Source organism: Pan paniscus, chromosome 1 (assembly GCF_029289425.2).
Source record: "Pan paniscus chromosome 1, NHGRI_mPanPan1-v2.0_pri, whole genome shotgun sequence".
NCBI classification, from domain to species: domain Eukaryota; kingdom Metazoa; phylum Chordata; class Mammalia; order Primates; family Hominidae; genus Pan; species Pan paniscus.
In genome coordinates, this window is record NC_073249.2 from 108227690 (window position 1) to 108238374 (window position 10685).

The 10685-nt window shown below is 39.5% G+C and overlaps 1 pseudogene; it reads right to left on the reverse strand.

The window, feature by feature from the left end:
• Positions 1-3974: 3974 nt before the first annotated feature.
• LOC100979511 (tetraspanin-12-like) lies at positions 3975-5319 on the reverse strand (annotated as a pseudogene).
• Between the last annotated feature and the right edge of the window lie 5366 nt (positions 5320-10685).

A 10685-nucleotide genomic window follows, 5' to 3' on the forward strand; every position in this document is an offset into this window, starting at 1 on the left:
TATCTGGCAGAATAAATTTCTAAGGAGCATTCAAGAGGTGACTTTGGGTGTTGTTAAAAACATTCAGTTTTATAAGGGAAGCAGAGCATTAAAGTTAGGAAAGTTCACAGCCTGATGATGCAATAGAAAAGAAAGACCCATTTTTTGAAGAGAAATTCAAGCCCACTGCATAAATTTGCATAAGGAACGAGTTAATTAATGAATGTTAACCCCCAAGCAATGGGGAAAATGTCTCCAGGCATTCAGAGGTCTTCACAGCAGGCCCTCCCATCACAGGCTTGGAGGCCTAGGAGAAAAAGATGGTTTCCCAGGCCGGGCCCAGGGTCCCTCTGTTGTATGCAGTCTAGGGACTTGATCTGCATTGCAGCCACTCCAGCTGTGACTAAAAGGGGCCAAGGTACAGCTCGGGCTGTTGCTTCAGAGAGTGGGAGCCCCAAACCATAGCAGCTTCCATGTGGTGGTGAGCCTGCAAGGGCACAGAAGTCAATAATTGAGGTTTGGGAACCTCCATCGAGATTTCAGAGGATGTATGGAAATGCCTGGATGCCCAGGCAAAAGTTTGCTGCAGTGGTGGGGCCCTCATGGAGAACGTCTGCTAGAGCAGTATGGGAGGGAAATGTGGGGTCAGAGCCCTCAAGCAGAGTCCCTACTGGGGTACCACCCAGTGGAGTTGCGAGAAGAGGGCCACGGTCACCCAGATCCCAGAATGGTAGATCCACTGACAGTTTGCACTGTACACCTGGAAAAGCCGCAGACACTCAATGCTGGCCCATGAAAGCAGCCAGGAGAGGGGCTATAACCTGCAAAGTCACATGGTCGAAGTTGCCCAAGACCATGGGAACCCACCACTTGCATCAGCATGGCCTGGATATGAGACACGGAGTCAAAGGAGATCACTTTGATACTTTAAGACTTGACTGCTGGGTTGGTTTTTGGACTTGCGTGGGGCCTGTAGCCCCTTTGTTTTGACTAATTCCTCTCATTCGGAATGGCTGTATTTACCCAATGCCTGTACCCCCATTGTACCTAGGAAGTAACTAACTTGCTTTTGATTTTACAGGCTCTTAGGTGGAAGGGACTTGCATTGTCTCAGATGAGACTTTGGACTGTGGACTTTTGAGTTAATGCTGGAATGTGTTAAGACTTTGGGGCACTGCTGAGAAGGCATGATTGGTTTTGAAATGTGAGGACATGAGATTTGAGAGGGGCTGGGGCAGAATGATATGGTTTGACTCTGTGTCCCCACCGAAATCTCATCTTGTAGCTCCCATAATTCCCACATATTGTGAGAGGGGCCTGGTAGGAGATAACTGAATCATAGAGTCGGCACTTTCCTGTGCTGTTCTCATAATAGTGAGTAAGTCTCACGAGATCTGATGGTTTAAAAAATGAGAGTTTCTGTGCACAAGCTCTCTTCTCTTATCTGTCACCATATGAGATGTGCCTTTCACCTTCTGCCGTGATTGCGTGGCCTCCTCAGCCACATGGATGGAACTGTGAGTCCATTAAACCTCCTTCTTCTTTAAATTGACCAGTCTTGGATATGTCTTTATCAGCAGTATGAAAACAGAGTAATACAATATTTCAAATAATAGATTCTTGAATACATAATTCCAAGATTACACAGCTTAGAGAACCTCAGACTGTACCAGTGGGCTAAGCAGGATTTCCATGTCTAGTTTTACTCAGGAAGCAAACAGCTTTATGAAGGCAAACTACTACTGATAGAAAACCCAGTAGCAAAGAATTAATTACATTATTACGTTAAGTCTCCTTTTCTCCAGGTTTTTTATCTTTACTGAATTTTTTATTTCGTTTTTGGCCAAAGAAACTTTTTGGTCAAAAGGTTATTCTCTACTGGTAGCAGCAATAATTGAGAATTTGGTTTTATGCACTCACAATTTGGGTTATTTTTCTAGATACATGACAGACATCTATTCTCTTTTGAGAGAGATGACAAATAATCCCATTTGACACCCCTTTTCCTTTACTTGTCCACATTTATCTCAAATCAACTAAGTATTTGGTGCACACTGAGAAGAAAAAGAGATTTTTTATATCTGTAATTGTGATGTTTTTGTTTTTGTGTCTATTTTTTATTACTCTCTAGAAAGCATTTATTAACATTTACTTTAATTTTCTTTCTGTATTCTGGAAAATAAATATAATACACAAAATGCAATAAAATGCTCTCTTCCCATTTCAAATAAATATAATTTGCTCTTGCAAAACATGTAATAATCTGTGTAATTCACTACAGTATATGTGTTAGTCCGTTTTCACACTGCTATAAAAAAATACCTGAGACTGGGTAATGTATGAAGAAAAGAGGTTTAATTGACTCAGTTTCACAGGCTTAACAGGAAGCATGGCTGGAAGGCCTCAGGAAACTTACAATCATGGCAGCAGGAAAAGGGGAAGCAAGGATGTCTTACCATGGCAGAGCAGGAGAGATAGAGTGTGTGAGGGTGTAAGTGCTACACACTTTCAAAAAAAATCAGATGTCGTGAGAATTCACTCACTATCACAAGAACAAAAGGGAAGTCCACCCCCATGATTCAAAACCTCCCAGCAGGCTATTCCTCCAACACGTGGGGATTACAACTTGACATAAGATCTGGGTGGGGGCATAGAGCCAAACCATATCAATTTACTATCAGGAAAATAAGGATAATCCCTAGTTAAATTGTCACTTATTTTAATGACTGCCACAAGCATCTTACTCTGGAGAAAAAGAACACCATTGTCTGTGGGATTATATTGACTTGGAGACTGTTGCTTCTTGTTTGGAGAAGGCAAAGATAAACTCTTTTAAAAAGCATTTAGTGTCCACCAGGCACAGGGGTTCATATCTGTAATCACAGCTCTTTGGGAAGCCGAGATGGGAGGATCTCTTGAGGCCAGGAGTTTGAGATTACAGTGAGCTCTGATTATGCCACTGCAGTCTACCTGAGTGACAGAGGGAGACTCTGTCTTTAAAAATATATAATAAATTTAAAATATGTGTGTGTGTGTGTGTTTAGTGTCAAAAAGTATCTTAGTTTGGGAGAAAAATAGCATCCAGGTCTTTGCTAAATCAACTAAATTGTTTTGTAACTTTCCTGTTAATACTTCCTAGAGACCAGACCACATTCTGAATAATGATTCCTGTGTATCACACTGATAATTTTCAAATTAGTGGTTAAGTATTTGAATTCACAGTTATGTATATGCTATTATATAAACCCAAAACAGAATTTTAAAGCTCCATTAACAGGAAAGGCTAAAAATAATGGTGCTATACAGGACAAATTTATCTTTTTTACAATTGTTATTATTAACATTATAAAAACTGAAATCTATTGAATTATAAAGACTTAACACAGGCTTATAAATGCTTGTGTCCATGATCACTTTAAGACAATGTGTTAGTTTGCTCTTACAAGTGGTAAGAATATTTTACTAACCAGCAAAAATTACATGTAGGTATTCACATTCACCAATCTTAAAAATTTTCTTTTGTGTAATCTATTCACACTCAAAAGAATATATCGCCAAGGAATAAAAGTCATTATTACTGTTTGTTTTCTTATGTTAGCAGTTGATTGGTACTTTATATACTACCTGGTAGAAGTAAACTAACATTTACTGTAGTTCCAGTCCCGCCATATGTGGCTCATTTACATGGATGAGAAATGCTGATCAAACCATGCCACCTCAAAACGTACTGTGTTCAGTAAAAAATCTTACACAGGCTATAAAGTGGGTATTAAATCTGTCCTCAGTATTATAAAGGACATCAATTAGTGTCCAGCTGGTGACATAATATGATAACTTTTCTCTTCATTTATAAGGGTAGAAAATTATATGCCCAGGCATTCCTTTATAGCAACATGTTTATTTCTACAAATTTCTGTAACAGTTAAGTGTGTACTCAAAAATTCACAAGTCCAATAAAATAAGTTTGTGGTTTCCTTCTTTGACATTCTTAATATTTACTCCATTTCAAAGGGTGTATTAAAGTTGTTTGCCAAGGATGTATGTTCAAAGATCCTTGACAGGCTTGGTATGGACAGTTCTACTGAGTGACATGAGTTGCTGAGAGGTGCTTCAGGGATGTCATTTGGTCTATCTCAGGCTCCCTTCTCTCATAATACAGAGCCCAGAGTTAAGTAGTGGTGAGAATCATGGCCAGGTTTGTGTCACTTTAATGGAAATTCCCAGAAAACTTAGCACTTGTGATTGTTTGGTTCCTTTCAAAAGGAAACATTTTTGTTCCCACAGTCCTCTTGATAAAGGTCACTAAGATCTTCCTGGTGGGAATTCTCTAGCATAGCAGGATTCTGGGGGCTAGTCCGTCCCTGTCATTTCCAACCAGTCACTGAAACATACTACTTCACAACACTTAAACGCCCACCGAAAACTTTCCAACCATGAGTAAGCCACTGGTATCCAGGTAAGTCATATTTGCCATTCTGGCTTTCAAAGTGACTACATCTAACCACTGTACTGGAACCACACACTTCTGTTCATATGTCCAAATGCCACTAGCCTCAGCCTCCTGGGTAGCTGGGACTATAGGCATGTGCCACCAAACACAGCTAATTTTTTTCATATTTTTGGTAGAGATGGGATTTCACCATGTTGGCCAGGATGGTCTTGATCTCTTGACCTCGTGATCCACCCACCTCGGCCTCCCAAAGTGCTGGGATTACAGGCCTGAACCACCACACCCAGCCTGAAATAATTAGATTTATTTGATGTCCGTCTACTATAACAGTTACATGGGAAGAGTTGTCAAATCAGAAAAGACACCCAATCTGCCCTAGGCTAAATTTGCATAGGTAAACGCATAGGTAAATGATATGCAAATACATACATTTGCATAGGTAAAGTGATGTTTGTATAAATATTCCAGGAATTATATATTTTACAAGAACTTCCTGGATATTTCTCAATATTCCTTGCTACTGTAATAGAATTTTTTTCTTTTTTTTATTATTATTATACTTTAAGTTCTAGGGTACATGTGCAGAACGTGCAGGTTTGTTACATAGGTATACATGTGCCATGTTGGTTTGCTGTACCCATCAACTCGTCATTTATATTACGTATTTCTAATGCTATCTCTCCCCCAGCCCCCCACCCCATGATAGGCCCCAGTGTGTGACATTCCCCTCCCTGTGTCCATGTGTTCTCATTGCTCAACTCCCACTTATGAGTGAGAACATGTGGTGTTTGGTTTTCTGTCCTTGTGATATTTTACTGAGTATGATGGTTTCCACCTTCATCCATGTCCCTACAAAGGACATGAACTCATCCTTTTTTATGGCTGCATAGTATTCCATGGTGTATATGTGCCACATTTTCTTTATCCAGTCTATTATTGAAGGACATTTGGGTTGGTTCCAAGTCTTTGCTATTGTGAATAGTGCCACAATAAACATACATGTGCATGTGTCTTTATAGTAGCATGATTTATAATCCTTTGGGTATACTCAGTAATGGCATTGCTGGGTCAAATGTATTTCTATTTCTAGATCCTTGAGGAATTCCCACACTGTCTTCCACAATGGTTGAACTAATTTACACTCCCACCAACAGTGTAAAAGCATTCCTATTTCTCCACATCCTCTCCAGTATCTGTTGTTTCCTAACTTTTTAATGATCGCCATTCTAACTGGCATGAGATGGTATCTCACTGTGGTTTTGATTTGCATTTCTCTGATGGCCAGTGATGATGAGCATTTTTTGATATGTCTGTTGGCTGCATAAATGTCTTCTTTTGAGAAGTGTCTGTTCATATCCTTTGCCCACTTTTTGATGGGTTTGTTTATTTTTATCTTGTAAATTTGTTTAAGTTCTTTGTAGATTCTGGATATTAGCCCTTTGTCAGATGAGAAGATTGCAAAAATTTTCTCCCATTCTGTAGGTTGCCTGTTCACTCTAATGATAGTTTCTTTTGCTCTGCAGAAGCTCTTTAATTAGATCCCATTTGTGAATTTTGGCTTTTGTTGCCATTGCTTTTGGTATTTTAGTCATGAAGTCTTTGCCCATGCCTATGTCCTGAATGGTATTGCCTAGGTTTTCTTCTAGGGTTTTTATGGTTTTAGGTCTTACATTTAAGTATTTAATCCATCTTGAATTAATTTTTGTATAAGGCATAAAGAAAGGATCCAGTTTCAGGTTTCTACATATGACTAGCCAGTTTTCCCAGCACCATTTATTAAATAGGGAATCTTTTCCCCATTGCTTGTTTTTGTCAGGTTTGTCAAAGATCAGATGGTTGTAGATGTCTGGTGTTATTTCTGAGGCCTCTGTTCTGTTCCATTGGTCTATCTCTCTCTGTTTTGGTACCAGTACCATGCTGTTTTGGTTACTGTAGCCTTGTAGTATAGTTCAAAGTCAGATAGTGTGATGCCTCCAGCTTTGTTCTTTTTGCTTAGGATTGTCTTGGCTATGTGGGCTCTTTTTTGGTTCTATATGAAATTTAAAGTAGTTTTTTCCAAATCTGTGAAGAAAGTCAGTGGTAGCTTGATGGGGATAGCATTGAATCTATAAATTACCGTGGGCAGTATGGCCATTTTCATGATATTGATTCTTCCTATCCATGAGCATGGAATGTTCTTCTGTTTGTTTGTGTCCTCTCTTATTTCGTTGAGCAGTGGTTTGTAGTTCTCCTTGAAAAGGTCCTTCATATCCCCTGTAATTTGGATTCCTAGGTATTTTATTCTCTTTGTAGTAAGTGTGAATGGGAGTTCACTCATGTTTTGGCTCTCTGTCTGTTTTTAGTGTATAGGAATTCTTGTGACTTTTGCACATTGATTTTCTATCCTGAGACTTTGCTGAAGTTGCTTATCAGCTTAAGGAGATTTTGGCTGAGATGATGGGGTTTTCTAAATATACAATCATGTCACCTGCAAACAAAGACAATTTGACTTTCTCTTTTCCTAATTGAATACCTCTTATTGCTTTTTCTTGCCTGATTGCCCTGGCCAGAACTTCCAATACTATGTTGAATAGGAGCAGTGAGAGAGGGCATCCTTGTCTTGTGCTGGTTTTCAAAGGGAATGCTTCCAGTTTTTGCCAATTTGGTATGATATTGGCTGTGGGTTTGTCATAAATAGCTCTTATTATTTTGAGATACGTTCCATCAATACCTAGTTTATTGAGAGTTTTTAGTGTGAAAGGCTGTTGAACTTTCTCAAAGGGCTTTTCTGCATCTATTGAGATAATGATGTGTTTTTGACATTGGTTCTGTTTATGTGATGGATTACGTTTATTGATTTGCGAATGTTGAACCAGCCCTGCATCCCAGGGATGAAGAAAACTTGATCACAGTGGACAAACTTTTTGATGTGCTGCTGGATTCAGTTTGCCAGTATTTTATTGAGGATTTTAGCATCAATATTCATCAGACATATTGGCCTAAAATTATCTTTTCCGGTTGTGTTTCTGCCAGGCTTTGATATCAGGTTGATTCTAGCCTCATAAAATGAGTTAGGGAGGATTCTCTCCTTTTCTATTGATTGGAGTAGTTTCAGAAGGAATGGTACCAGCTCCTCTTCATACCTCGGACAGAATTCGGCTATGAATCCATCTGGTCCTGGACTTTTTTGGTTGGTAGGCTATTAATTATTGTATCAATTTCAGAACCTGTTATTGGTCTATTCAGAGATTCAACTTCTCCCTGGTTTAGTCTTGGGAGGGTGTATGTGTCCAGGAATTTTTCCATTTCTTCTAGATTTTCTAGTTTATTTGCATAGAGGTGTTAATAGTATTCTCTGATGGTAGTTTGTATTTCTGTGGGATCGGTGGTGACATCCCCTTTATCATTTTTTATTGCATCTATTTGATTCTTCTCTCTTTTCTTCTTTATTAGTCTTGCTAGCAGTCTATCTATTTTGTTGATCTTTTCAAAAAACCAGCTCCTGGATTCATTGATTTTTTTGAAGAGTTTTTTTGTGTCTCTATCTCCTTCAAGTTCTTCTCTGATCTTAGTTATTTCTTGTCTTCTGCTAGCTTTTGAATTCGTTTGCTCTTGCTTCTCTAGCTCTTTTAATTGTGATGTCAGGGTGTCAACTTTAGATCTTTCCTCCTTTCTATAGAGGGCATTTAGTGCTATAAATTTCCCTCTACACACTGCTTTAAGTGTGTTCCAGAGATTCTGGTACTTTGTGTCTTTCTTCTCATTGGTTTCAAAGAACATCTTTATTTCTGCCTTAATTTCATTATTTACCTAGTAATCATTCAGGAGCAGGTTGTTCAGTTTCCATGTAGTTGTGTGGTTTTGAGTGAGTTTCTTAATCCTGAGTTCTAATTTGATTGCACTGTGGTCTGAGAGACAGTTTATTGTGATTTCGGTGCTTTTACATTTGCTGAGGAGTGTTTTACTTCCAATTATGTGGTCAGTTTTATAGTAAGTGTGATGTGGTGCTGAGAAGAATGTATATTTTGTTAATTTGGGGTGGAGAGTTCCGTAGATGTCTATTAGGTCTGCTTGGTCCAGAGCTGAGTTCAAGTCCTGGATATCCTTGTTAATTTTCTGTCTCATTGATCTGCCTAATATTGACAGTGGGGTGTTAAAGTCTCTCATTATTATTGTGTGGGAGTGTAAGTCTCTTTGTAGGTCTCTAAGAACTTGCTTTATGAATCAGGGTGCTCCTGTATTGGGTGCATATATGTTTACAATAGTTAGCTCTTCTTGTTTCACTGATCCCTTTAACATTATTTAACGGCTTTCTTTGTCTCTTTTGATTTTTGTTGGTTTAAAGTCTGTTTTATCAGAGACCAGGAATGCAACCCATGCTTTTTTTGCTTTCCATTTGCTTGGTAGATCTTCCTCCATCCCTTTATTTTGAGCCTACGTGTTTCTTTGCATGTGAGATGGGTCTCCTGGATACACCACACTGACGGTCTTGACTCTTTATCCAATTTGCCAGTCTGTGTCTTTTAATTGGGGCATTTAGCCCATTTACATTTAAGATTAATATTGTTATGTGTGAATTTGATCCTGTCATTATGATGCTAGCTTGTTAATTTGCCTGTTAATTAATGCGGTTTCTTCATAGCATCGATGGTCTTTACAATTTGGCATGTACTGGTTGTTCCTTTCCATGTTTAGTGCTTACTTCAGGAGATCTTATAAATCAGGCCTGGTGGTGACAAAATCTCTCAGCATTTGCTTGTCTGTAAAGGATTTTATTTCTCCTTCACTTATTAAGCTTCTTTTTGCTGGATATGAGATTCTGGATTGAAAATTATTTTCTTTAAGAATGATGAATATTGGCCCCCACTCTCTTCTGGCTTGTAGGGTTTCTGCAGAGAGATCCACTCTTAGTCTGATGGGCTTCCCTTTGTGGGTAACCTGACCTTTCTCTCTGGCTGCCCTTAACTTTTTTTTTTTTTTTTTTTGAGACAGAGTCTCATTCTGTTGCCCAGGCTGGAGTGCAGTGGCGTGATCTCAGCTCACTGCAAGCTCCATCTCCTGGGTTCACACCATTCTCCTGCCTCAGCCTCCTGAGTAGCTGGGACTATAGGCACCTGCCACCATGCCCAGCTAATTTTTTTTTGCATTTTTTAGTAGAGATGGGGTTTCACCATGTTAGCCAGGATGGTCTCAATCTCCTGACTTTGTGATCTGCCCACCTCAGCCTCCCAAAGTGCTGGGATTACATGCATGAGCCACCACGCCTGGCCCTTGGCTGTCCTTGACATTTTTTCTTCATTTCGGCCTTGGTGAATCTGATGATTATTTGTCTCGGGATTGCTCTTCTCAAGGAGTATCTTTGTGGTGTTCTCTGTATTTCCTGAATTTGAACGTTGACCTGCCTTGCTAGATTGGGGAAGTTCTCCTGGATAATATCCTGAAGAGTGTTTTCTAACTTGGTTCCATTCTCCCTGTCACTTTCAGGTACACCAATCAAACACAGATTTGGTCTTTTCACATAGTCCCACATTTCTTGGAGGCTTTGTTCATTTCTTTTCACTCTTTTTTCTCTAATCTTATTTTTATGCTTTATTTCATTAATGTGATCTTCAATCACTGATATTCTTTCTTCCGTTTGATCAAATCTGCTATTGAAGCCTGTGTATGCTTCATGAAGTTCTCGTACTGTGGTTTTCAACTCCATCAGGTCATTTCAGCTCTTCTCTACGCTGATTATTCTAGTTAGCCATTTTCTTTTTTTTTTTTTTTTTTGAGACGGAGTCTCGTTCTGTCGCCCAGGCTGGAGTGCAGTGGCACAATCTTGGCTCACTGCAAGTTCCGCCTCCCGGGTTCACACCATTCTCCTGCCTCAGCCTCTCTGAGTAGCTGGGACTACAGGCACCCACCACCACGCCCAGCTAATTTTTTGTATTTTTAGTAGAGACGGGGTTTCACCGTGGTCTTGATCTCCTGACCTCATGATCTGCCCACCTTGGCCTCCCAAAGTGCTGGGATTACAAGCATGAGCCACCACGCCTGGCCTAGTTAGCCATTTTCTAACCTTTTTTCAAGGTTTTTAGCTTCCTTGCAATGAGTTAGAACATGCTCCTTTAGCTCAGAGAGGTTTGTTATTACCGACCTTCTGAAACCTACTTCTGTCAACTTCTGTCAGACTCATTCTCCATCCAGTTTTGTTCTGTTGGCAAGGAGTTGTGTTCCTTTCGAGGAGAAGAGGCATTCTGGTTTTTGGAATTTTCAGCCTTTCTGCTCTGGTTTC